Here is a 26,100-nt window from a genome sequence, read left to right as displayed (position 1 = left end):
AGAGTAGTTGACACAGGTGTAATCAATTTAACTGGCTAGTCTTAAGAGAGCCAGAGTGTACTCTTAAAGCCTGAGACAGAGTAAATAATTTAAAAGTTGAATGTAGATAGTCTAATTAATGTTGATAGACAGAGAGTTTAATGGATGTTGATAGACAGATTGTTTAATAGATGTTGATAGACAGTTTAATGGGTGGATGAGTGAATGGTCTGAAGAAGATGAATGGATAGAAAGTTGGATGGAATGTGCCTTATATTCTTGTAGAATGGAGAGACACAGCTCTCTACTGAGAGTAGTGGATACAGATACAGGTGTAATCAATTTAACTGGCTAGTCTCAAGAGAGCCAGTCTGAGACAAAGTAGATTGTTTAAAAGTTGAATGTAGAGCGTCTAATTGATGTTGATAGGCAGACTGTTTAGAATGGGTGGATGAGTGAATGGTTTGAAGAAGATGAATGGATATAAAGTTGGATGGAATTAGGAGGACTTATTTTGATACTGTTGTGCGCAGAGGATACAGGGGAACAGAATATGTAGTCTTCAGAGAGATTGTATGCACTTGTATGAGATTGTATGCTCTAGCCTGAGAGAAACTGACAGTTGGTGCCCAGGTGGCTGACCAGCTGGAGTAAGATTCTAATTGCTGCCGTGATGTCATAATGAGCAATGTTAAGTCTATGGGGGAAATTGTAATAGTTTTTAACTAATAGTTTAAAAAGTATAAAAGTTACAAAGTTGAAAAATACAAAGCCCACATCGCGTAAGTAAGACCTACGCGACAAAATTTGAATGGTGTTTCTACGTTAAGAGGTTGAAGCTGAATTGGCTGCGTTAGAAGAAGAATAATAATAAGAAAAAGCCTAGGAAGAACAGTACAGTGCATTTTCATGCACTGTAATAATAAGAAGAATAGGAAGAACAGTACAGTGCATTTTCATGCACTGTAATAAGAAGCCTAGGAAGAACAGTACAGTGCATTTTCATGCACTGTAATAAAAAGCCTAGGAAGAACAGTACAGTGCATTTTCATGCACTGTAACTAGAAATGCAATTCCAAGGAATTACCAGTGCATGAAAATGCAGAAATAGATAGATCATGTAGATATGGTTACTAAGGTATAGCTAGGGTAAACATGGTGGTTGCATAGTTTACAGAGAGTTGATAGTGTGAAGGTAGACTGTTTAAAGATGAAACATTCCAGTTCTAACTTAACTAATGATTTCTATTCATGTTAAAATGTTGATTAGCTAACTTAGCTAATGATTTCTAGCAGTAACGCTAAAAGTGCTAATTATGCTAGCAATGCTAACTTTACTAACAATGCTAACCAGGTTGATTAGCTAACTTAGTTGATGATTTTTTGCAGTTATGCTAAAAAATGCTAACAATGCTAAATTTGCTAAAAATGCTAACCAGGTTGATTAGCTAACTTAGTTGATGATTTTTTGCAGTTATGCTAAAAAAATGCTAATTATGCCAACAATGCTAACTATGCTAACTAGCTTACTTGCTAGTGAGGACTTTTATTTTGAAACATTTGTTGCTAGGGTATCCATGGTGGCCACTCTCAGGAAACAAGAAGTTACTGCAGTATAATCATGTTGGTTGCTATGGAAACGGTCATAAACGCTTAATTTTAAAGGTTGCTATGTTGGTTGCTAGGTACATAGAGGTTTCATGAAGTTGACTGGAGGCATAGTGGATGATAACTGACAGTTGGAATGGTTGAACAGTTCAATAGTTGAGTAGTTTCAATGGTTAAATGATTTAATAGTGTATTATTGCAGTGAGGACTTTTATTTTGAAACAGTTGTGGACAGAGGAAACAGTTAACAGGATATGTAGTCTCCTGAGAGACTGTATGCTTAAAGCCAGAGAAACTGACAGTTGGTGCCCAGGTGGCCTGGCCACCTGGCGTAAGATTCTAATTGCTGCCGTGATGTCATAATGAGCAATGTTAAGTCTATGGGGGAAATTGTAATAGTTTTCAACTAATAGTTTAAAAAGTATAAAAGTTACAAAGTTGAAAAATACAAAGCACACATCGCATAAGTAAGACCTACGCGACATTGTTTGAATGGAGTTTCTACGTTAAGCGGTTGAAGCTGAATTGCGTGCGTTAGAAGAAGAACTAGAAATGCAATTCCAAGGAATTACCAGTGCATGAAAATGCAAAAATGTGTAGATAATGTAGATATGGCTACTAAGGTGTAGCTAGGGTAAAGATGGTGATTTCATAGTTTAAAGAAAGTTGATAGTGTGAAGGTAGACAGTTTAAAGCTGAAACATCCCAGTTCCAACTTAACTAATGATTGCTATTCATGTTAAAATGTTAACTATGGTAACAATGATAACCAGGTTGATTGGTTAACTTAACTAATGATTTCTATCAGTTATGCTAAAATGCTAATTATGCTAACCAGGTTGATTAGCTAACTTAGTTGATGATTTCTAGCAGTTATGCTAAAATGCTAACTATGTTAACAATGCTAATCATGCTAACTAGCTAACTTGCTAGTGAGGACTTTTATTTTGAAACATTTGTTGCTAGGGTATCCATGGTGGCCACTATCTGGAAACAAGAAGTTACTGCAGTATAATCATGTTGGTTGCTATGGAAACGGTCATTAACACTTAATTTTAATGGTTGCTATGTTGGTTGCTAGGTGCATGGAGGTTTCATGTAGTTGACTGGAGGCATAGTGGATGATAACTGACAGTTGGAATGGTTGAACAGTTCAATAGTTGAGTAGTTTCAATGGTTAAATTATTTAATAGTGTATTATTGCAGTGAGGACTTTTATTTTGAAACAGTTGTGGACAGAGGAAACAGTTAACAGGATATGTAGTCTTCACAGAGAGATTGTATGCTTAAAGCCTGAGAGAGAGAGGGCTGCTGCAGGTGGGGCTGGCCACCTGGCATAAGATTCTAATTGCTTAACGACCCGATTGTGATGTCATAGAGGCCAATGTTAAGTCTATGGGGGAATTTTTAATAGTTTTTAATTTATAGTTTAAAAAGTATAAAAGTTACAAAGTTAAAAAATACATTGCGCTGATGTCCTAAGCAAGACCTTCGTAACACAGTTTGAATGAAGTTTCTACGTTAAACGGTTCAAGCTGAATTGCGTGCGTTAGAAGAAGAACTAGAAATGCAATTCCAAGGAATTACCAGTGCATGAAAATGCAAAAATAGATAGATAATGTAGATATGGTTACTAAGGTATAGCTAGGGTAAACATGGTGGTTGCATAGTTTAGAGAGTTGATAGTGTGAAGGTAGACAGTTTAAAGATGAAACATTCCAGTTCTAACTTAACTAATGATTTCTATTCATGTTAAAATGTTGATTAGCTAACTTAGCTAATGATTTCTAGCAGTTACGTTAAAAATGCTAATTATGCTAGCAATGCTAACTTTACTAACAATGCTAACCAGGTTGATTAGCTAACTTAACCGATGATTTCTAGCAGTAATGCTAAAATGCTAATTATGCTAACAATGTTAAATTTGCTAACAATGCTAACCAGGTTGATTAGCTAACTTAGTTGATGATTTTTTGCAGTTATGCTAAAAATGCTAACTATGCCAACAATGCTAACCATGCTAACTAGCTAACTTGCTAGTGAGGACTTTTATTTTGAAACATTTGTTGCTAGGGTATTCATGGTGGCCACTATCAGGAAACAAGAAGTTACTGCAGTTTAATCATGTTGGTTGCTATGGAAACGGTCATAAACACTTCATTTTAATGGTTGCTATGTTGGTTGCTAGGTACATGGAGGTTTCATGTAGTTGACTGGAGGCATAGTGGATGATAACTGACAGTTGGAATGGTTGAACAGTTCAATAGTTGAGTAGTTTCAATGGTTAAATGATTTAATAGTGTATTATTGCAGTGAGGACTTTTATTTTGAAACAGTTGTGGACAGAGGAAACAGTTAACAGATATGTAGTCTTCACAGAGAGATTGTATGCTTAAAGCCTGAGAGAGAGAGGGCTGCTGCAGGTGGGGCTGGCCACCTGGCATTAGATTCTAATTGGTTAACGACCCGATTGTGATGTCATAGAGGCCAATGTTAAGTCTATGGGGGAATTTTTAATAGTTTTTAATTTATAGTTTAAAAAGTATAAAAGTTTCAAAGTTAAAAAATACATTGCGCTGATGTCCTAAGCAAGACCTTCGTAACACAGTTTGAATGAAGTTTCTACGTTAAACGTTTCAAGCTGAATTGCGTGCGTTAGAAGAAGAACTAGAAATGCAATTCCAAGGAATTACCAGTGCATGAAAATGCAAAAATAGATAGATAATGTAGATATGGTTACTAAGGTGTAGCTAGGGTAAACATGGTGGTTGCATAGTTTACAGAGAGTTGATAGTGTGAAGGTAGACAGTTTAAAGATGAAACGTTCCAGTTCTAACTTAACCAATGATTTCTATTCATGTTAAAATGTTGATTAGCTAACTTAGCTAATGATTTCTAGCAGTTACGCTAAAAATGCTTACTATGCTAGCAATGCTAACAATGCTAACCAGGTTGATTAGCTAACTTAACCGATGATTTCTAGCAGTAATGCTAAAAATGCTAACTATGCTAACAATGCTAAATTTGCTAACAATGCTAACCAGGTTGATTAGCTAACTTAGTTGATGATTTTTTGCAGTTATGCTAAAAATGCTAACTATGCTAACAATGTTAACTATGCTAACCATGGTAACTAGCTAACTTGCTAGTGAGGACTTTTATTTTGAAACATTTGTTGCTAGGGTATCCATGGTGGCCACTATCAGGAAACAAGAAGTTACTGCAGTATAATCATGTTGGTTGCTATGGAAACGGTCATAAACACTTTTTAATGGTTGCTATGTTGGTTGCTAGGTACATGGAGGTTTCATGTAGTTGACTGGAGGCATAGTGGATGATAACTGACAGTTGGAATGGTTGAACAGTTCAATAGTTGAGTAGTTTCAATGGTTAAATGATTTAATAGTGTATTATTGCAGTGAGGACCTTTATTTTGAAACAGTTGTGGACAGAGGAAGTAGTGAAACAGGATCTGTAGTCTTAATGAGATTGTATGCTTAAAGCCTGAGACAGAAGGTGCTTCTCATAGCGTTTACGCGTCCTCTCTCGCTCCTCACTGATCTACATAAAGAATGATGGAGCGGCAACAATGGGATAGTCTAGCCCTTCTTCTATCTTTCTTTATGTAGATCATTGAGGATCGAGGATCGAGGGAGGACATATAAACGCTGCTTGAGAGGGACCCACAGTAAATACTTTAAAAGTTGAATGTAGATAGTCTAATTAATGTTGATAGACAGAGAGTTTAATGGATGTTAGACAGATTGTTTAATAGATGTTGATAGACAGTTTAATGGGTGGATGAGTGAATGGTCTGAAGAAGATGAATGGATAGAATGTTGGATGGAATGTGCCTTATATTCTTGTAGAATGGAGAGACACAGCTCTCTACTGAGAGTAGTGGATACAGATACAGGTGTAATCAATTTAACTGGCTAGTCTTAAGAGAGCCAGCCTGAGACAGAGTAGATTGTTTAAAAGTTCAATGTAGAGCGTCTAATTGATGTTGTTGATAGGCAGACTGTTTAGAATGGGTGGATGAGTGAATGGTTTGAAGAAGATGAATGGATATAAAGTTGGATGGAATTAGGAGGACTTATTTTGATACTGTTGTGCGCAGAGGATACAGGGGAACAGAATATGTAGTCTTCAGATAGGAGCCTGAGAGAAACTGACAGTTGGTGCCCAGGTGGCTGACCAGCTGGGGTAACATTCTAATTGCTGCCGTGATGTCATAATGAGCAATGTTAAGTCTATGGGGGAAATGGTGATAGTTTTTAACTAATAGTTTAAAAAGTATAAAAGTTACAAAGTTGAAAAATATAAAGCACATATGGCATAAGCAAGACCTACGCAACAAAGTTTGAATGAAGTTTCTACGTTAAACGGTTGAAGCTGAATTGCGAGCGTTAGAAGAAGAAGTTTAATAATAATAACTAGAAATGCAATTCCAAGGAATTACCAGTGCATGAAAATGCAAAAATAGATAGATAATGTAGATATGGTTACTAAGGTGTAGCTAGGGTAAACATGGTGGTTGCATAGTTTACAGAGAGTTGATAGTGTGAAGGTAGACAGTTTAAAGATGAAACATTCCAGTTCTAACTTAACTAATGATTTCTATTCATGTTAAAATGTTGATTAGCTAACTTAGCTAATGATTTCTAGCAGTTACGCTAAAAATGCTTATTATGCTAGCAATGCTAACTTTACTAACAATGCTAACCAGGTTGATTAGCTAACTTAACCGATGATTTCTAGCAGTTATGCTAAAAATGCTAACTATGCTAACAATGCTAACTATGCTAACTAGCTAACTTGCTAGTGAGGACTTTTATTTTGAAACATTTGTTGCTAGGGTATCCATGGTGGCCACTATCAGGAAACAAGAATTTACTGCAGTATAATCATGTTGGTTGCTATGGAAACGGTCATAAACACTTAATTTTAATGGTTGCTATGTTGGTTGCTAGGTACATGGAGGTTTCATGTAGTTGACTGGAGGCATAGTGGATGATAACTGACAGTTGGAATGGTTGAACAGTTCAATAGTTGAGTAGTTTCAATGGTTAAATGATTTAATAGTGTATTATTGCAGTGAGGACCTTTATTTTGAAACAGTTGTGGACAGAGGAAGTAGTGAAACAGGATCTGTAGTCTTAATGAGATTGTATGCTTAAAGCCTGAGACAGAAGGTGCCTCTCATAGCGTTTACGCGTCCTCTCTCGCTCCTCACTGATCTACATAAAGAATGATGGAGCGGCAACAATGGGATAGTCTAGCCCTTCTTCTATCTTTCTTTATGTAGATCATTGAGGATCGAGGAGCGAGGGAGGACATATAAACGCTGCTTGAGAGGGACCCACAGTAAATACTTTAAAAGTTGTATGTAGATAGTCTAATTAATGTTGATAGATAGAATGTTTAATGGATGTTGATAGGCAGATTGTTTTATATTGATTGACAGTGTAATGGGTGGATGAGTGAATGGTCTGGAGAAGATGAATGGATAGAAGGTTGGATGGAATGTGCCTTATATTCTTGTTAAGAGAGACACTGATACAGCTCTCTGAGAGTAGTTGACACAGGTGTAATCAATTTAACTGGCTAGTCTTAAGAGAGCCATAGTACTCTTAAAGCCTGAGACAGAGTAAATAATTTAAAAGTTGAATGTAGATAGTCTAATTAATGTTGATAGACAGTGAGTTTAATGGATGTTGATAGACAGATTGTTTAATAGATGTTGATAGACAGTTTAATGGGTGGATGAGTGAATGGTCTGAAGAAGATGAATGGATAGAATGTTGGATGGAATGTGCCTTATATTCTTGTAGAATGGAGAGACACAGCTCTCTACTGAGAGTAGTGGATACAGATACAGGTGTAATCAATTTAACTGGCTAGTCTTAAGAGAGCCAGCCTGAGACAGAGTAGATTGTTTAAAAGTTCAATGTAGAGCGTCTAATTGATGTTGTTGATAGGCAGACTGTTTAGAATGGGTGGATGAGTGAATGGTTTGAAGAAGATGAATGGATATAAAGTTGGATGGAATTAGGAGGACTTATTTTGATACTGTTGTGCACAGAGGATACAGGGGAACAGAATATGTAGTCTTCAGAGAGGAGCCTGAGAGAAACTGACAGTTGGTGCCCAGGTGGCTGACCAGCTGGGGTAACATTCTAATTGCTGCCGTGATGTCATAATGAGCAATGTTAAGTCTATGGGGGAAATGGTGATAGTTTTTAACTAATAGTTTAAAAAGTATAAAAGTTACAAAGTTGAAAAATACAAAGCACATATGGCATAAGCAAGACCTACGCAACAAAGTTTGAATGAAGTTTCTACGTTAAACGGTTGAAGCTGAATTGCGAGCGTTAGAAGAAGAAGTTTAATAACTAGAAATGCAATTCCAAGGAATTACCAGTGCATGAAAATGCAAAAATGTAGAAAAAGATAATGTAGATATGGTTACTAAGGTGTTGCTAGGGTAGACATGGTGGTTGCATAATTTAATGAAAGTTGATAGTGTATCAGTAGGTTAAAAGTTGAATATGGATAGCTTAAAAGACAATTTAATGATTGTTGATTGACAGATAGTTTAATGCATGTTGATTGTTGCTAGGGTACTTAAGGTAATTGATAGGCTGTTGGTAGGGTACTTGAGGTAGTTGCTAAGCTGTTGCTAGGGTGGTTACTATAGTGGTTGTCTAGAAAAATCATGTTGGTTGCTATGGAAACTGACATAGATGCTTTATTTCAACGGTTGCTATGTTGGTTGCTAAGTAGGTGGAAGTTTAATATAGTTGGCTGGAGGTATAGTTGATGATAACTGACAGTTGGAATGGTTGAATGGTTGATACACATTAAGTGTAATGAATGATGATAGATAGTTTAATGGATGTTGATGCAGGAAGTTTAATGAATGTTGATATTTTAAAAGTAGATCGTTTAAAAGTTGTTCATAGGCTGATAGTTTAATGCAAAGATATGAAATTGAATTCAGATGTAATCTAAGAGATCCAGTTGATAATATAGTTCATGCATAATGAGGAAGCAAGAGAGAGAGAGAGATCAATTTAGTTTGAACATCTAACATTCATGTGGTATCAAATGGCATCAGTAAAACATATGGATTGTTTATATAATTGATTCATGGAATATTTGATTTTAATTATCAGCATGTAATTCAAATTAATCAGCATGTAAAAGGTTTGATGATTAGATTCCTCCAAAATCATTAGCCTCAAATACAATAAGCTAGAGACAGTTCATAGAGCACACATCTATACAAATCAAATAGCCTCTGGATGTAGAGTTTGACGTTTTTGACCTTTCATTAAATAGAATTTTCTTGATCTTTATCTTGATATTGAAAACAAGCAGTATAAGGGCTATTTCATTAATCAGTTCAACTTCATTTTTTGTAATTTAAACCCACCACCAACCCCCCCTCTTTGGAGGACAACTTTATTGTATGAGTGGCCCAACTTTTAATTATTCAATGTCCATTTGTTGGCTTTAAAAAAAGGTAAAAGATTATTGGACGCCACACAATTACACCAATATCATTGGTTGATCTATTGTACCTTTCATTATAAAGTCTATAGAAATTCAGTTTTTTTGTGTCGGGGAAAAGTCAAGGAATTTTATATTTGACTTAGAGTGGGAACCCTGATTTTGTTTTTTGTCATAAAACATTCATCATATTTCATGGCTTCTAGTTGTTATAATATTGATAAAATGGTTCTAAATTAGTAAAATGTGTAAGTTAATATAATGGTTTAAAATGAGTAAAATGTGTAAAATGACATGATGTACAAAAGATTTGATGTACGAAAGATTTGATGAACAAAAAATTAATTAAGAATACAGAACACAGGATCATGATAACTGTAATATGTCTGTATAACACCTGAATGGGCACAGTGCTGAGGATCAGAGATGAAGATGTTATCCAACAATGTGTTTTTCTCAGTGGTCGAGGTGGTAATGAGATTTGTGAATCCTTTAGACTGGAACAACTCATAGATTGGCTTCCTTCCATTGGTCAACATGTCCTCATTGAAATCCCCACAGACTATAACTGGACTATCAGCAATAACATGTAAAGACTCCAATAAATGGCAGAGATTTGGCAAAAATAGGTTCGTGTTGTAATCCGGTGGTCTGTAAATCACTGCAATTAGTAGTGGAACTGGAGCAGCAAATTTCAAAACCAGGAATTCGAGATCAGTCACACCCTGTATGTATGGCATGTGATGGGCTTGAAGATGGCTTTTTACAAACATAGCAACTCCCCCACCATTTTTCTGTGCAAAATGTGAAAGAGTAGTGTATGACACATGTCTATTGCGCTTATACATTCGATAGTTCTCCAAATGGATATTTTCTGGGACAAATGTGCCAAAAAGGTGTGTTTCAGTAAAGCACAAAATATCTGCGAGGCACAATTCATGATGTCTCTTAATGTCATCAATATGGGCTGACAGTCCTTCAGTGTTGTGATGGATCAGTGTTAAAGATGGTGATCTCAGAGTGGGGAGGCAGTGAAGAAGGGGCATGGCGTTTCTAAAGTCAACTTTTTGCATACTGTCCACGGAAACGGTCACTTCTGGATCGGCATATATTTTATTTTCATCAAAATCAACTATGCGTAGACCATGTAGTGAAGTCGTTCTGCTGAGAGCAACGTATGCCATGCCAGGTTCAAATATGCGCTGCAACGAGACCACTGCAGAAACTGTCGTCATGCCTTGACATTTGTGTATGGTACAACCAAAGGCTAGAGTCATTGGAAATTGGTGGCGAACCACACCCTTTTTACTAAGAGGTTCCTCTACTCTTTCAATGTACACCAAATTGTCCGGTCCTTCTGGTCCTTTATTGCGATGTCTTTGTCCTGCATTGGGACTGTCCAATTCAACACCAAGCATTTTTACAAGTGATCTGCCATTTTGGTCATGATAAACAATTTTTCCAATCTTTCCAAATGAACCATTCACCAGTCCATCTTCCACATCTATGTTTCTTATTAACATCACACGAGCACCATCAGCAACTTGTAGTCTGTCTGGTAAATCTCCTTTATGTCCTTCAAAAGGTGCACTCTGTCTTTCCATCCGACCAGTTCGTAGATCTTTCTTATAGTCATGTGCATCAATGTTGATCAGTTCAGAGTATAGAGCAGATATTGTGTTTGCATTGTGTTGGTTTACTTCTTTATTTGTAGCAAAAACATGCAGGATGTCTTTGGGACAGTCATCAGCTTGACATATGGCCTGTGCAAGTAGAGCTCTGTCTGATTCAGATAATGCCTCTCCTTTGCGTTTCACTCTTATCCTGTTGAGCAGCTCAGCAAATGGCACATCATCTTTCTGGCGCATGATTTCTGTGAGAGTGACTACTTGGAACCGATCTTTCCAGATATCAAGAACATGATCCTCAAACACACAGAGAAGTTTGGCTTTACCGGGGGGACTTATCTGGTTGAAATCGCCACAGGCAAGTATTGAGACTCCGCCAAAAGGTTTCTTGCTGCCTTTGATTTCTTGCAGTCTCCAATTGACATATGCAAAGAGTGATTTTGATATCATGGACACTTCATCAATGACAATTATTTCAACATTGGATAAGGTTGCTCTCACTTCATCTAGACGGTTTCCAAGGCACTGGTAAGGTGGTTTAAGGCTTCTTGGTAGTTTCAGTACAGAATGCAGTGTCTTGCCAGATATATTGTAAGCTGCTGTGCCAGTAAATGATGTGAGAAGGACAGTGGGCATGGACATGTCTCTTTCCTCTGTGATGCGAGGTAACTTGCGGAGTATCTTTGATGCCTCTATGTAAATGCATTTGATGAGGTGTGATTTACCAGTTCCAGCTCCACCAGTGACAAAGTAAAAGAACTGATCGGCATTCTGTCCACATACGCGTCTCATGCACCATTTACGCACTGTATAGAATATAGATGCCTGCGTTTGATTTAGATTTTGATACATGTTACGGACCACAGTGGGGTCTATTTGAGGAGCCTCAAACATTGGTGCTGCACTTCCTCTGTTTGTGGTACTTGAGCTGTATTCAGGAATGTCATCTCGTTCATTTATTTCGTCTGGATTCATTTCCTCACGCTCAGAAATGCACTCAAGTCGAAGAAGCTCTGTCTCAGGTGCAAGTGTTGTCCATGCATCCTCCATAGGTCCATTTTCTTCTATGTTCTCAATAGCTTTCTCTATTGCATCACTGTTCTTTTCATATTGTGACCTGTTCTTCTTGACAACAGAAACTACTCTCTCATTATAGTCTCTTCCAGGAAGACATATATAGCCTGATGTATAAAATGACTCATACGTTGGAAATCCTGTGGGTTTCAGTTGTGAATCTGAACGATAAGGGAGGTACAGTTTGAGCAATGTGCCATAGAACTTCTCTGGAGTCTTTTGTTCAGAAAATCGGGCATATCTGATAATGGCAGGCTTTCCTCTTGTTCGCTTTTGAATGAAGCCCATTTCATTTTGAAGTGGTAAAACCTTTTTTCCTTCTTTCTGCCTTCCATACACAACTCTGTAAGTGGAAGCAAACTCTGCCAAAAACATTGTTGCAAACTCTGGTGTATCTGGTCTGTTTTTGTATTTATCTGGCATTCCGGACATCCAAACATTCTCTGAATCAGGAATTCTGTTATTCAGGTATCTTAATGGGACACTCATTTTTAAAGCATTGTCATCAGTGGGTATAAATATCACATTTCGAGAGCAAGACTTCAGTTTCAAGCTACAGACTCGTGCAACAGCCTCTTGAACACTAACTTCTCTGTTTTTGGAGTATGCTTGCATGATTTGTTTCATTTCCTCAGTGTCAGAGGTATTGGATTGAGACGTGTCAGACACAACTCTTTTCAAATACTCACTCATCTCATGTTCAGCTTTCGAAATGTATGATAAGATGTACATCAGACAGGAATAAGGGTTCAGGATGAACTGAATATCAATATTTGCATTCCAGGCCCTTAACAAATGCTCATTATAGCCATTAATCCAGCAGTCCTTTGGTTGACGTTTCATCACTAGCACACTGGACTTTGTTAATGAACTGACACAGTTTAGGTATTCCTCATAGCTTAAGTTGCATTGGGCAAGTAGATGTGGGATGCTTTCAAACAATGTTGTGGAATTATTCAGCAATTCCCATAAAGGCCTCAGCTTAGTTTTGGCTTCTTCAGGAGACATGGGAGAGCGGTCATGATCAGATTCATCGTCAGATTCGTCCATGAGCTCTACTGGCATGGGTCGTGTTATAAATGTGCTCTCGACAGGCTGTTTCGGGAATCCAAACCGACAGTGCTTATTTCCTTTCTTACATGACTTTGAGTGCCTTTTGCTGTGGGTTTGCACCTCTGTCACTATTTTGAAAAGCTCAGGGTCTGTATTTGGGTCAGGCAGCTGACATGTTATGTACTTGTCCACAAATTCACACACTCTCTCATCTGGGTCATCTTCAAATACAGGTGCGTTCTTACACCAAACCAACATATGTATATGAGGCGAACCTCTAGCTTGATACTCCACTCGAAAAAAGTAGTCAATGACCTCACCAATGGGCTGTGCTGGTGACAAAAGTAGGTGTCTGAGAAGTGCATCAACACGCTTGTCAAACATGCGCATGGTGGTGACAGGGTTGCTACGTAAGATCTCACATTTTGATGCCCAGTCAAGCTCAGAAAAGTCAACCTGCTCTCCTTGCTGTGCCTTTATTGTTTCTATGACCTCTGGCCATCTCATTTCAGCAGCACTAAATGTACAGAAGAATGTTGGGGTACCCAGCTGACGAAGCATTGCAAAGAGGTCTCTGAGTGTTCTTTCCCAGTATGCGGGAGTACCTCTCAAAGGTTGCATGAATCGTGTGGCATCTTTGTTCCGTATCAGTTTTTGCACTTCATGTTTGTCTTGAAGCAATCTTGCAGTTATTTTGCGTCCATCTCTGGTCATAGGTTTTCCTTTACGCAGTTGAATAGACATAGAAGACTTTGCCAAATGCATTTCTGTGATAAATTGTGCAAAAAATATATAATTGGAGTCGAGAGCAAATCGATTGTCAACACAAAAGAGACGTGCATTGAAATATCTGCTTGGTGATAATTTCATTGGTCTTTGTGTTTCATCCAAAGTGTTCATTCCAGTGGGGAACTGTACAGGGAAAGCCATTGCCTCTAGTTTGGGAACTCTGAAAAAACTCACTGGTCTGTTTCCTTCTGCTGGTGCCACAGTGAATATACCTTCACCAAATGTGATCATTTCCTGTGCAATATCAGCTGGCTGTAAGCATGAATCTATAGAGCATCCACCATTTTGTTGACTTGTGTCCTGCTCAGAGTTAAGTGAATCTTGGTTATCATATAACTCATGTGTTTCATTATTAGGGTGATTGACAGCACTATTTGTTTCTGAATGTTCTGGGTCAGTAATGTCAAACTCGTCCACTGCATCAGTCTCCATTAAATCAACTTCCTCTGCTGCATTGATGTCATTTTCATCTGCCAAGCCATTAATTCCATCCCCAAACGCTTGTGTATCATTAGTTATGGTTATGTCCTTGTACTCTGAATGCATCTCTTTCAGTTTGGATAAGGCACGCAATACTTTGGTCATGTCTACAGTTTGGAACTGGTAATGTCCTGTGTAGTTCATTCTTCTTTTCAACTTCACTTTCAAAAGTTGTGACTGGCTGTTGGGTCTAGGCAAAGCATTGACTGTTGATTCTACCTCTGAAGGGACACACACAACTCCACCATGTATTAATTTCTGCTGGCCTTTGGGAAGACTGATTATTTTTGCAAATGGTATGTACCGTGCAATGATGTGTCTTTCAAGTATATTAAGATTACTGAGCTCTGGAGGAATTGGTGATAGCTCTAACATATTGTTTACAGCAATGGCCGGCATTTTCCCCATCTTTAAGTTTTCATCACAGCTGTAACAAATCCACTCTGTCTTTTCATCTGATGCACAACATGATTGAAGTGCACTGCACTGCTCGCTGCATGTATGTACATATTTGCCTGTTAAGCATCGATCAACCATGCCTCGATTCTTTCGATAACATTCATGATTGCACTCTTTTACCTGGTTATAAAACAAAGCTCTGTGACACACTGTACACACAAAAGTAGGCCCGTTCTGTACATCCATTTGAAAAGATGTGATGGCATCATGCAAAAGTGTGTTTTCTGTTTGTGTTGACTGTTGTTCAACCTCTTGCTCTGATTGAAGTCCAGACAGGCGTGTAAGATGATGGTACTTACGTCGTATATGTAAAGCACAACGCATTTTGAGAATCATTCTCTGGAAACTGTTATTTAGGTCCACACCTGCATTTTTCTTTTTTTGTAGATAACGATAATGCTTGAAAAGGGGGTCATTTCTGTATCTGTCAGTGTAGGTTTCCCTTTTTTTCTGCCTGTATGTTGGATCATTTGCATAGTGATTTTTCATGGTCAACTTCTGTCTTGAACGATAGTTTATATCATGGGCATAACGTTTCTGTATGTAAGCCTGCTGCCTTGATCTGAAATTCATGTCACTTGAGTAACGTTTCTTTTGGTAAGCCTGTTTTCTCGATCTAAAACTTAGGTTACAGGAGTACCAGCTGTTGTAGTATAACTGTTTTTTTAACTTATAGTTAGGTTCATGCATGTAACGATCTCTGAGGTACGATTTTTTATTGTGTTGAATGCTGTTTGCATACCTCTTTCGTTCATATTCCAATTTTTTCATTCTATTCTGTTCGTAATATTTCCGCTGTCTGATTCTGTTGTTCTCACATAAGGACATGTCATTTTGTGCTTTGGCAGTTTTTCGGCGCCTACGATCCTTATTACATTTAGGAAGTGAATTCACAGAAATGGCTGGAACGTGGAACTCTGCAGTCTGAGAAGGTTGCACATTGTCAGTTTGGCTTTCTTGTTCATTATTACACTCAGATGTAAATAACACTGGCATTAACTCATAGACCCATTCATCATGTGATTCAAGGATGGTCCAGAATGCAAGCAAATGATCAATCATGTCATTCAAGTTGACAAAGGTCAACATTACAGCAGTGCCATTGTTTGCTGGAAATCCATATGGTGGTCTTGAGTGTGGATCAAAAAGTCCATATTTATCATCAAATCTGAACAAAGCTATTGTTAAGCAACCTAAAGTTAGCAGTGCAAACGTTACATCATTTGACAAACAAAGCAGTCTTTCAGATAGCTGTATGAAGTCCACACCATCAGGTCCATTTTGCTTTAGATTACCATACCGTGACAGGCATTTCTCAATATGATACATCTGTCCATAGATCTCAACACTATCAGGTAATTCATCAAGAGCCAAGTGGTCATGTGCATCATTGCCTCTCATGCTCAACCCTTCCTGTACTTCACTGTACATCAAGTTACCTTTTTGCAAAACGTAGTCAAGATCATCACTGTTCAGCTCTGTTCGGTAGTGAAGAGTAGCAAGAAATACCAGGGAATTGCAGGTGCACTGCTTGTTACTGTTGTTCCCATATCTTACATCACCTTGGTAATGAGTTGCTTGAACACACGTGATGGTTCTCTGCTCCATGTTAATGTGGGAAGCACTAGTTACCTCATTTACATGTTCTCTGTCATTCAAGTCACTCTGGTCTAATGAAGACTGATGTGTTTCAACTTCAGAAAGGTCCAACTTACGCCAACGTCTCTTTTGAGCCTCTGAGCGGCGACCTTTTCTTCCCATGTTTCAAAATGTTATAAGCTTCAGAAAGTCTATTGGTCAAGTCTAGTTAAATCTAATATTGGTTGTACAAATTATTGGTATTTCACTGATTACACACTAGCAGATGTACTCACTGTTCCACTCACAGGTCAACTTAATTGTAGTATGTAAAGACAGTTAGATGAGATAAAGTGTTAATAAACTCAATATCAAAACACTAGGCTAGTATTTATTTCAGTGGTTTATTACAATGATTAGTAGGTCCAAAAATGAATTGCCCTTAAGATTATCAGTCATATGCAGAACTTCAGTCTTGCAGCACAGCTCAGGTGTAAAAGTGGATATACAGCAAAGACAACTTTGACAGATAGTATTGAACTAATATATATATATATATATATATATATATATTAGACAGGTTATATATTTCACAGTAATACTGTAGTTCTGAATAGTTCACAGGTAGTTATCGTTATGGTCCAGAATCTTAATTTAGTTCAGAGTATGTGCTTTCAAACTTTACACAAAATATTTACTTTAGTTTAATTATTGATTAAATTATGAAATATGGCACTGGAACTGTTAGGTAGAGGGAGCACTTGATGACACCGATGAAGAATGAGAGGGAGCCCTCAAGTTGAAGTCCTCACACACCCCAAGTTCAGCCTTGCAGCACAGCTCAGATGTAAAAGTAGGTATGCAACAGCAAAGACAACTTTTGACAGATATTATTCAAATATATAAATGGTTGAGGTTTGTAAAGTTCACAGTAATAGTTCTCTATCCGAATAGTTCACAGGTAATTCTTAGTATGTTTCAGAATCTTTATATAGTTCAGAGTATGTGCTCTCAGAAAGTGGTAAATTACTGTCTGAAATATGTTTGCAGGTACTGTATGTTACAGGATGCTGCTGGTTCACAGTGGGATTCAGAGTGTCAGTATAATTCAAAGTAGTATTCACAGTATTCAGTTTCAAATGAGTATTCAAGTCTGAAAAGAGTAATCAAATCTCAAAGTATTCAAGTCTCAAATAAGTATTCAAATCTCAAAGTATTCAAGTCTCAAAGCAGTAATCAAATCTTAAAGTATTCAAATCTCAAAGTATTCAAGTCTCAAATAAGTATTCAAGTCTCAAAGGAGTAATCAAATCTCAAAGTATTCAAGTCTCAAAGGAGTATTCAGTTAGTTTCAAAGGAATATTTAGTCTGAAAATGGCACAGAGTAGAGTATGTACAGAGTAGAGTATGTGCAGTCAAATATGTTCTCAGGAAGTGTTCGGTTCTTGTCGTAGATATGTTTGCAGGTAGGCGTTAGTGGGTTCTGTTGTATATGAGTGCAGTGCAGGGTGTGCAGACAGACAGGCACAGTGTCACACGTGACAGAGACACCACTCTGGCAGAGCTGGTCTGGAACAAGCCTAAAAGGGAAACAAAAAAGAACACACACACGTTACACACTTCCAAAAATAAGGTACACGGCAACATTGCTGCTTTGCTTGCTCCACAGTGAAAAAGCATTATCGTTTCTATCAATTTCAGCAATAGTAATAATGATGTAGCATGAATTAAGTGAAGTGAGCGAAGAAAACTAATCCAAAATCCAGCACAGCTGTACATTAATGCACATCAGGAGCAGATTGTGTAGGCAGCTGTAGATTACATTGTCTGCCATCATCTTTTAGGTCGGACACATTTGTAGTTGTCAATGCCGATGTGGTAGGCACTTAAGAATATGGAGGGCTGGCCATTCTGACATCAAGACAAGAAACCTGTGAGTCAACTAGTTTAACTAGCTTGCTAGTTCTGTCAGTCACATTGCCTTAATTGACTTAAGAAAACTTAAGAAAAATAGCTACCTCACCAATTTGGTATAGATCTAATTTGGTATAGATCTACTGTAACCTATGGAGGTTACAGTAGATCTATACCAAATTGGTGAGGTAGCTATTTTTCTTAAGTCAATTATAATTTACATGTTTGTGTAAGCAAAAAATGTAAGCAAGCAGCATGGCTAATCTAGCTGTAAAAAATAATTAAAATGACATACCTGAAAAGTCTGCAGCACCGCAAAAGACAGAATGAGTCTTGAGATTATTTTTCTTTGGCAAAAACTGCCACACCACAAGTGGAGGTGGTGATGGAGGATGGTGATTGAGTCTTTAGAAAGACTATTGTTTTCTGTTGTGAATAAAGAAAAATGTGTGAAATTGTGACCACTACTATAACTTTACAATGCAACACAATTACCTAACTTCTCATCTGTGTGATCAAGTAGTATCAATAGCATGACTTGTACTCGGGCCAAGCTTAGAAATAAGTTTGTTTGCTGTAACATCAGAATCAGAAACAAATTGTGCTAGTAGGTTGATAGGCTAGACATTTTTAAATTACAAGTCAACAAGTCTATTTTTTCTTTTTTTTTATGTTTTATCATCCCGTTGTCCATTGCCCGTGTGCCTTATGAAGGTGTCTATGTTGGCAACATCTTGCCTACCTTACATGCTGGCCTAGTCATGTACGTCCTAGTTCAAGTTCAAATTAGTGGAACTTCGACCCCATTGGCGTTGACGTAGTGTTTTTAGCATAAATAAACTAGCAATAAACTAACTTGTTTTCTTGCAGCCTCCGGTACATTAGTCAAATGCAAAATACTGGTGTATTTTTTTTTAGAATGTTCGATGTGCTGCCGTGTCTGGTGTAGCCATGTTCCACTATCATCAAATGTCTGAATTCACGAGTACTACCCGACGTCGGACATAATTCATAGACGTTGTTTTTTACAATTCATACATCGAATAAAAGTGATGATAATGGATGGCACACAATAGAGATGTTTAGTTAAAGTAGATAATAGCTAGACAGACAGTTAACGTTAGCAGCTAGCTGTCAAACAAGATTAAAGTTACCTCAGGTAACGTAGCAGGCAATGTTAGCTGCTAGCTCCTAACAGTTTCCAAATAGCAGACTTTGAGTCGGCTATGCTATTACCCAACCAATTGTTGAAAACAATTCGTAGTCTTTGCTTTTGGACAACATATACGTCGACTAAAAGTCACTGTACCTGTACCTCACAAAGTACAGGTCTAGAGGTTAGTAGCCTGGTTAACGAGGTCGTTTGCGTTAGCTCGAAAGTTAACGAAAGCCAGCCGTGTTAGCTATTATCAGACTCATTTAAGATACAAAGAACGCCGTTAAACATCGAACAATACCTTTAGTGTTAACATTAAGCAAACACAACTTACTTTGGAGGTAATATGAAGAGTCACAGCAACTTCTGGTCGGAGTCCTTGAAGGCACAGTAGCGACGACACCACTCAGTAGCAAGACGAATGAAGTGTAGTCAGCGAGTAGCTAGCAGGTCGAAGACGAAGTGAATAACTTAGGTTTCATCAGGTCCCTGCACAGGTGTATTAATCAAGCACCATGCAGTCTGCATTGATAATCAAGGTGCTTGATTTTATAAGAGAGACACTGATACAGCTCTCTGAGAGTAGTTGATCAATTTAACTGGCTAGTCTTAAGAGAGCCAGACTGTGCTTAAAGCCTGAGACAGTAAATCATTTAAAAGTTGAATGTAGACTCTAATTAATGTTGATAGACAGAGAGTTTAATGGATGTTGATAGACAGTTTAATGGGTGGATGAGTGAATGGTCTGAAGAAGATGAATGGATAGAAAGTTGGATGGAATGTGCCTTATATTCTTGTAGAATGGAGAGACACAGCTCTCTACTGAGAGTAGTGGATACAGATACAGGTGTAATCAATTTAACTGGCTAGTCTTAAGATAGCCAGAGTGTGTGCTTAAAGCCTGAGACAGAGTAGATTGTTTAAAAGTTGAATGTAGATTGTCTAATTGATGTTGATAGGCAGACTGTTTAGAATGGGTGGATGAGTGAATGGTTTGAAGAAGATGAATGGATAGAAAGTTGGATGGACTTAGGAAGACTTATGTTGATACAGTTGATACAGGGGAACAGAAAATGTAGTCTCAAGAGAGCCAGTGTGCCTGAGAGAGAGAGAGAGCTGCTGCACCTGGACTGGCCACCTGGCGTAACATTCTAATTGCTGCCGTGATGTCATAATGAGCAATGTTAAGTCTATGGGAAAGTTTTTAATAGTTTTTAATTTATAGTTTAAAAAGTATAAAAGTTACAAAGTTGAAAAAAACATTGCACAGGTCTCCTTAGTAAGACCTACGTAGCAAAGTTTGAATCAAGTTTCTACGTTAAACGGTTCAAGCTGAATTGCGAGCGTTAGAAGAAGTTGGAATAATAAGAAACCTAGGAAGAACAGTACAGTGCATTTTCATGCACTGTAATAAGAAGCCTAGGAAGAACAGTACAGTGCATTTTCATGCACTGTAATAAGAAGAATAGGAAGAACAGTACAGTGCATTTTCATGCACTGTAATAATAAGAAGTAGTAGAAGAAGAAGAAGAAGCCTAGGGATAACAGTACAGTGCATTTTCATGCACTGTAATAATAAGAAGTAGTAGAAGAAGAAGAAGAAGCCTAGGGATAACAGTACAGTGCATTTTCATGCACTGTAACTAGAAATGCAATTCCAAGGAATTACCAGTGCATGAAAATGCAGAAATAGATAGATAATGTAGATATGGTTACTAAGGTGTAGCTAGGGTAAACATGGTGGTTGCATAGTTTACAGAGAGTTGATAGTGTGAAGGTAGACTGTTTAAAGATGAAACATTCCAGTTCTAACTTAACTAATGATTTCTATTCATGTTAAAATGTTGATTAGCTAACTTAGCTAATGATTTCTAGCAGTTACGCTAAAAATGCTAATTATGCTAGCAATGCTAACTTTATTAACAATGCTAACCAGGTTGATTAGCTAACTTAACCAATGATTTCTAGCAGCAATGCTAAAAATGCTAACTATGCTAACAATGCTAAATTTGCTAACAATGCTACCCAGGTTGATTAGCTAACTTAGTTGATGATTTTTTGCAGTTATGCTAAAAATGCTAAATATGCTAACAATGCTAACTATGTTAACCATGCTAACTAGCTAACTTGCTAGTGAGGACTTTTATTTTGAAACATTGGTAGCACTTTATAATAACCATCCGTTATAAATGGTTAATTGATGCTTTATTTTGCAACTATAATTAAACATTTAATAACTTAATAATCATAAATTAATCATTTGTAGATAACAATCAATGATTACTAAACGCATAACTTACAAATACGTTATTATCAGCTTATGAAAAAAGAAACAATTTATTTATATATAACATACGAAAAAATATCTGTTTAGTGATAACTTGATTTCAATTTATTTTATATCAATAAACTACATTATTATTGCAAATATTGCATTATTAACAATGCCATATTGAGTTATTATTAATGATTATAATGTTGATTGTAGGCCTTTATATAGCCATATCCACAACGCCTATGCATATTACATAGATTGATTAACTATTGAACTATAAATGATGTTCTATTGATTAACAGTTAGTTAGATAAACAATTACAATATTTGTTTTTCAGATGGCTATGATAAAGTTGGGCCTTAGTCTTTTATTTGTTAGTAAATCATTTGTAAACTATCTAAAAATGTCAATATCATTAGCCTAATGGATGGGAAATGACAGCATCAAACCTTTTTTGGATGGCTATTATAAAGTTGCATCTTAGACTTTTACATGTTAATAAACAATTTGTAAATTATCTAAAAATGTCAATAACTGGAGAGAAAACCATCTATGAACATAATGTTTATTTGAAGTTTCACCAAAACGCAAAACAGTTTTGAAAGTTGACAAAACAAAATGATCATGACAATTTGATCATGGAAAACATAAGCCTACATCAAAATGAACAATTTATTTTTACATTTGTTGGCAATATCGTGGAGTAGGCGACCCAGAGTGGACCATTGCGATCATTCCACTCAATTAAGGTGATCTCTTTAGCAAGTCCGCTGTCCCGATTCCCCCTGCATCTTGAGATCTTCTCCTTGTAGCCTAGGCTAACTCCACCAGGCCCTCTCGATGTGCTGTGTGGCAACCTGTAGCCTATCTGCATTGACGAATGCTTGACTGTGTCAGGTTCACTACCCAAGTGCAGGCAGTAGCTGACGATAGGCACACCGCCATTCATCGCTTAAAACTAAGGTCCCTGTTCTAATATTGTGGACGATGAGAGGTACCAGCTTGTCTTGTCCTTTTTGCCACTAGAACAGACGACATCTTTTGTGCTTCACACCGAGCATCCCAAACACGCACCTGTTTCCTTTTCAAGCCAGTTGCATTTAAGCTTTCTAAATCAGTCTTCTCCTCTGCAACTATTTCATAAGCTTCTTTAAATTCTTTTTACTTTCAATTAGTTGCACCTCCCTTGCTAAACCAGGCATTTTGATTCCATAAGGAAATATCATTGCTCTGCGTTCCAGTTTGTGCCATACAACACGCGGATTACGCGCCAGAACAGAAATGCATTGGTAGCTGTGAAGCTAGAAGCAATGGGGTGGAGTGAAACGTCAATATACAAAATACAAGCATTGACCGATGATACTGTCTTGCCATAATTTTATCAGCCTCCATTTACCATGGTTGGTTTCCAGTAATATGCTATGAATTATAACATTTACAAATTATAATTCAACCTAGCAAGTTGCAAGCCCCAAGCCCCAATCTCAAACTCTTATTTTGAAGTCAATGAATTCAGGAAACTACGTCTGAGGGTGACTAATCTTTCTTTTTTCGTCAGGTTATGTTGTTGTTAACAAGTTGCTAGTGGCATGATCTCGAAGTATGTGGACTTATACGAAGAAAATAAGCATATAATTACATTTCATTGTCATTTATCTCAGACACGAAATATTAAAAAGAAAAAGTAGACATTTTACAAGGTCAGGGAAGATCAGGAAACTAGATGGTGAAACTAAATCGCCTGTAACGCTATCGACGACGATTGCAGTGGAGAAGACTTGTTAGCCTGAATGAATGGCTAGCCAGAAAACATAGCAATGGATCGCCTAGGCCTACTCCACGACATTGCCAATAAATGTAAACAGAAGTTGTCCATTTTTATTTGATTCATGATCATTGTTTTGTCAAATGTTTTGGTGAAACTTAAAATAAACATTGTATTCAAAGATGGTTTGCATTCCAGTTACTGATTGCCATTTTTAGATAATTTACAAATTGTTTATTAACATGTAAAAGACTATGATGCAACTTTATAATAGCCATCCAAATTCTTCTCCAAAAAAGGTTTGATGCAAGTCATTTCCCATCAATGAATGATATTTACATTTTTAGATAGTTTACAAATGATTTACTAACAAATAAAAGACTAAGACCCAACTTTATCATAGCCATCTGAAAAACAGATATTGTAATTGTTTTTCTAACTAGCTGTTAATCCATAGAACATCATTTATAGTTCAATAGTTAATCGACCTATGTAATATGCATAGATCTTGTGTATATGGCTATGTAAAGGCCTACAATCAATATTATAATCATTAACAATAACTCAATATATCATTATTAATAATACAATATTTGCAATAATAATGTAGCTTACTAATATAAAATAAACTGAAATTAAGTTATCACTAAACAGATATCTTTTAGTATGTTACATATAAATAAATTGTTTCTTTTTTCATAAGCTGATAATAAAGTATGTGTAAGTTATGTGTTTAGTAATCATTGATTGTTATCTACAAATGATTAATTTATGATTATTAAGTTATTAAATGTTAAATTATATTTGCAAAATAAAGCATCAATTAACCATTTATAACGGATGGTTATTATAAAGTGCTACCGTTGAGGTGCATGTACTGCATTGTGACAGAAAGTCACTTTACAACATCTTACAAGCCCAAAGTGGATTTTGAAAAAAGTTTCCACGAGCGCATGTTTTGGCCGTCTCAGCCAACTGTCATGAAATATGAAAAGTAAACGTGTCTTCACTTTTCCTTCATAGCTTGAAATTGGAAGGTCTTGGAAGCTTGAAACCAAGCGCATACAACGCAAAGGGCCTCAATGAGCTACTGGCCGCTCACTGGTGGCTCCAGCGCACGCGGTTCAGTCGCATCATTCACTCTGATGTGGTGTTCATGAAGTTGGGTGTTGAGGTGCATGTACTGCATTGTGACAGAAAGTCACTTTACAACATCTTACAAGCCCAAAGTGGATTTTGAAAAAAGTTTCCACGAGCGCATGTTTTGGCCGTCTCAGCCAACTGTCATGAAATATGAAAAGTAAACGTGTCTTCACTTTTCCTTCATAGCTTGAAATTGGAAGGTCTTAGAAGCTTGAAACCAAGCGCATACAACACAAAGGGCCTCAATGAGCTACTGGCCGCTCACTGGTGGCTCCAGCGCACGCGGTTCAGTCGCATCATTCACTCTGATGTGGTGTTCATGAAGTTGGGTGTTGAGGTGCATGTACTGCATTGTGACAGAAAGTCACTTTACAACATCTTACAAGCCCAAAGTGGATTTTGAAAAAAGTTTCCACGAGCGCATGTTTTGGCCGTCTCAGCCAACTGTCATGAAATATGAAAAGTAAACGTGTCTTCACTTTTCCTTCATAGCTTGAAATTGGAAGGTCTTAGAAGCTTGAAACCAAGCGCATACAACGCAAAGGGCCTCAATGAGCTACTGGCCGCTCACTGGTGGCTCCAGCGCACGCGGTTCAGTCGCATCATTCACTCTGATGTGGTGTTCATGAAGTTGGGTGTTGAGGTGCATGTACTGCATTGTGACAGAAAGTCACTTTACAACATCTTACAAGCCCAAAGTGGATTTTGAAAAAAGTTTCCACTAGCGCATGTTTTGGCCGTCTCAGCCAACTGTCATGAAATATGAAAAGTAAACGTGTCTTCACTTTTCCTTCATAGCTTGAAATTGGAAGGTCTTAGAAGCTTGAAACCAAGCGCATACAACGCAAAGGGCCTCAATGAGCTACTGGCCGCTCACTGGTGGCTCCAGCGCACGCGGTTCAGTCGCATCATTCACTCTGATGTGGTGTTCATGAAGTTGGGTGTTGAGGTGCATGTACTGCATTGTGACAGAAAGTCACTTTACAACATCTTACAAGCCCAAAGTGGATTTTGAAAAAAGTTTCCACGAGCGCATGTTTTGGCCGTCTCAGCCAACTGTCATGAAATATGAAAAGTAAACGTGTCTTCACTTTTCCTTCATAGCTTGAAATTGGAAGGTCTTAGAAGCTTGAAACCAAGCGCATACAACACAAAGGGCCTCAATGAGCTACTGGCCGCTCACTGGTGGCTCCAGCGCACGCGGTTCAGTCGCATCATTCACTCTGATGTGGTGTTCATGAAGTTGGGTGTTGAGGTGCATGTACTGCATTGTGACAGAAAGTCACTTTACAACATCTTACAAGCCCAAAGTGGATTTTGAAAAAAGTTTCCACGAGCGCATGTTTTGGCCGTCTCAGCCAACTGTCATGAAATATGAAAAGTAAACGTGTCTTCACTTTTCCTTCATAGCTTGAAATTGGAAGGTCTTAGAAGCTTGAAACCAAGCGCATACAACACAAAGGGCCTCAATGAGCTACTGGCCGCTCACTGGTGGCTCCAGCGCACGCGGTTCAGTCGCATCATTCACTCTGATGTGGTGTTCATGAAGTTGGGTGTTGAGGTGCATGTACTGCATTGTGACAGAAAGTCACTTTACAACATCTTACAAGCCCAAAGTGGATTTTGAAAAAAGTTTCCACGAGCGCATGTTTTGGCCGTCTCAGCCAACTGTCATGAAATATG

General features: G+C 37.6%; 1 long non-coding RNA gene across 2 annotated transcripts; it reads right to left on the bottom strand.

Annotated features, from left to right (window-relative positions):
- Positions 1-16,843: 16,843 nt before the first annotated feature.
- LOC134094095 (uncharacterized) lies at positions 16,844-19,931 on the bottom strand. 2 transcript variants are annotated; one of them, XR_009940418.1, is made up of 3 exons: positions 19,568-19,931; positions 18,373-18,503; positions 16,844-17,743 (listed from the first exon to the last, which is right to left on the bottom strand). It is a non-coding gene; the product is annotated as an uncharacterized LOC134094095 (long non-coding RNA). The 2 variants fall into 2 exon arrangements; XR_009940417.1 differs by lacking the exon at positions 19,568-19,931 and having other exon boundaries at positions 18,373-19,554.
- Positions 19,932-26,100: the final 6,169 nt, after the last annotated feature.

The sequence above is a fragment of the Sardina pilchardus genome, chromosome 10, assembly GCF_963854185.1.
Source record: "Sardina pilchardus chromosome 10, fSarPil1.1, whole genome shotgun sequence".
NCBI lineage: Eukaryota > Metazoa > Chordata > Actinopteri > Clupeiformes > Clupeidae > Sardina > Sardina pilchardus.
Note: the sequence above shows the minus strand (reverse complement) of the source record. Positions and strands in the feature narration are given on the sequence as shown.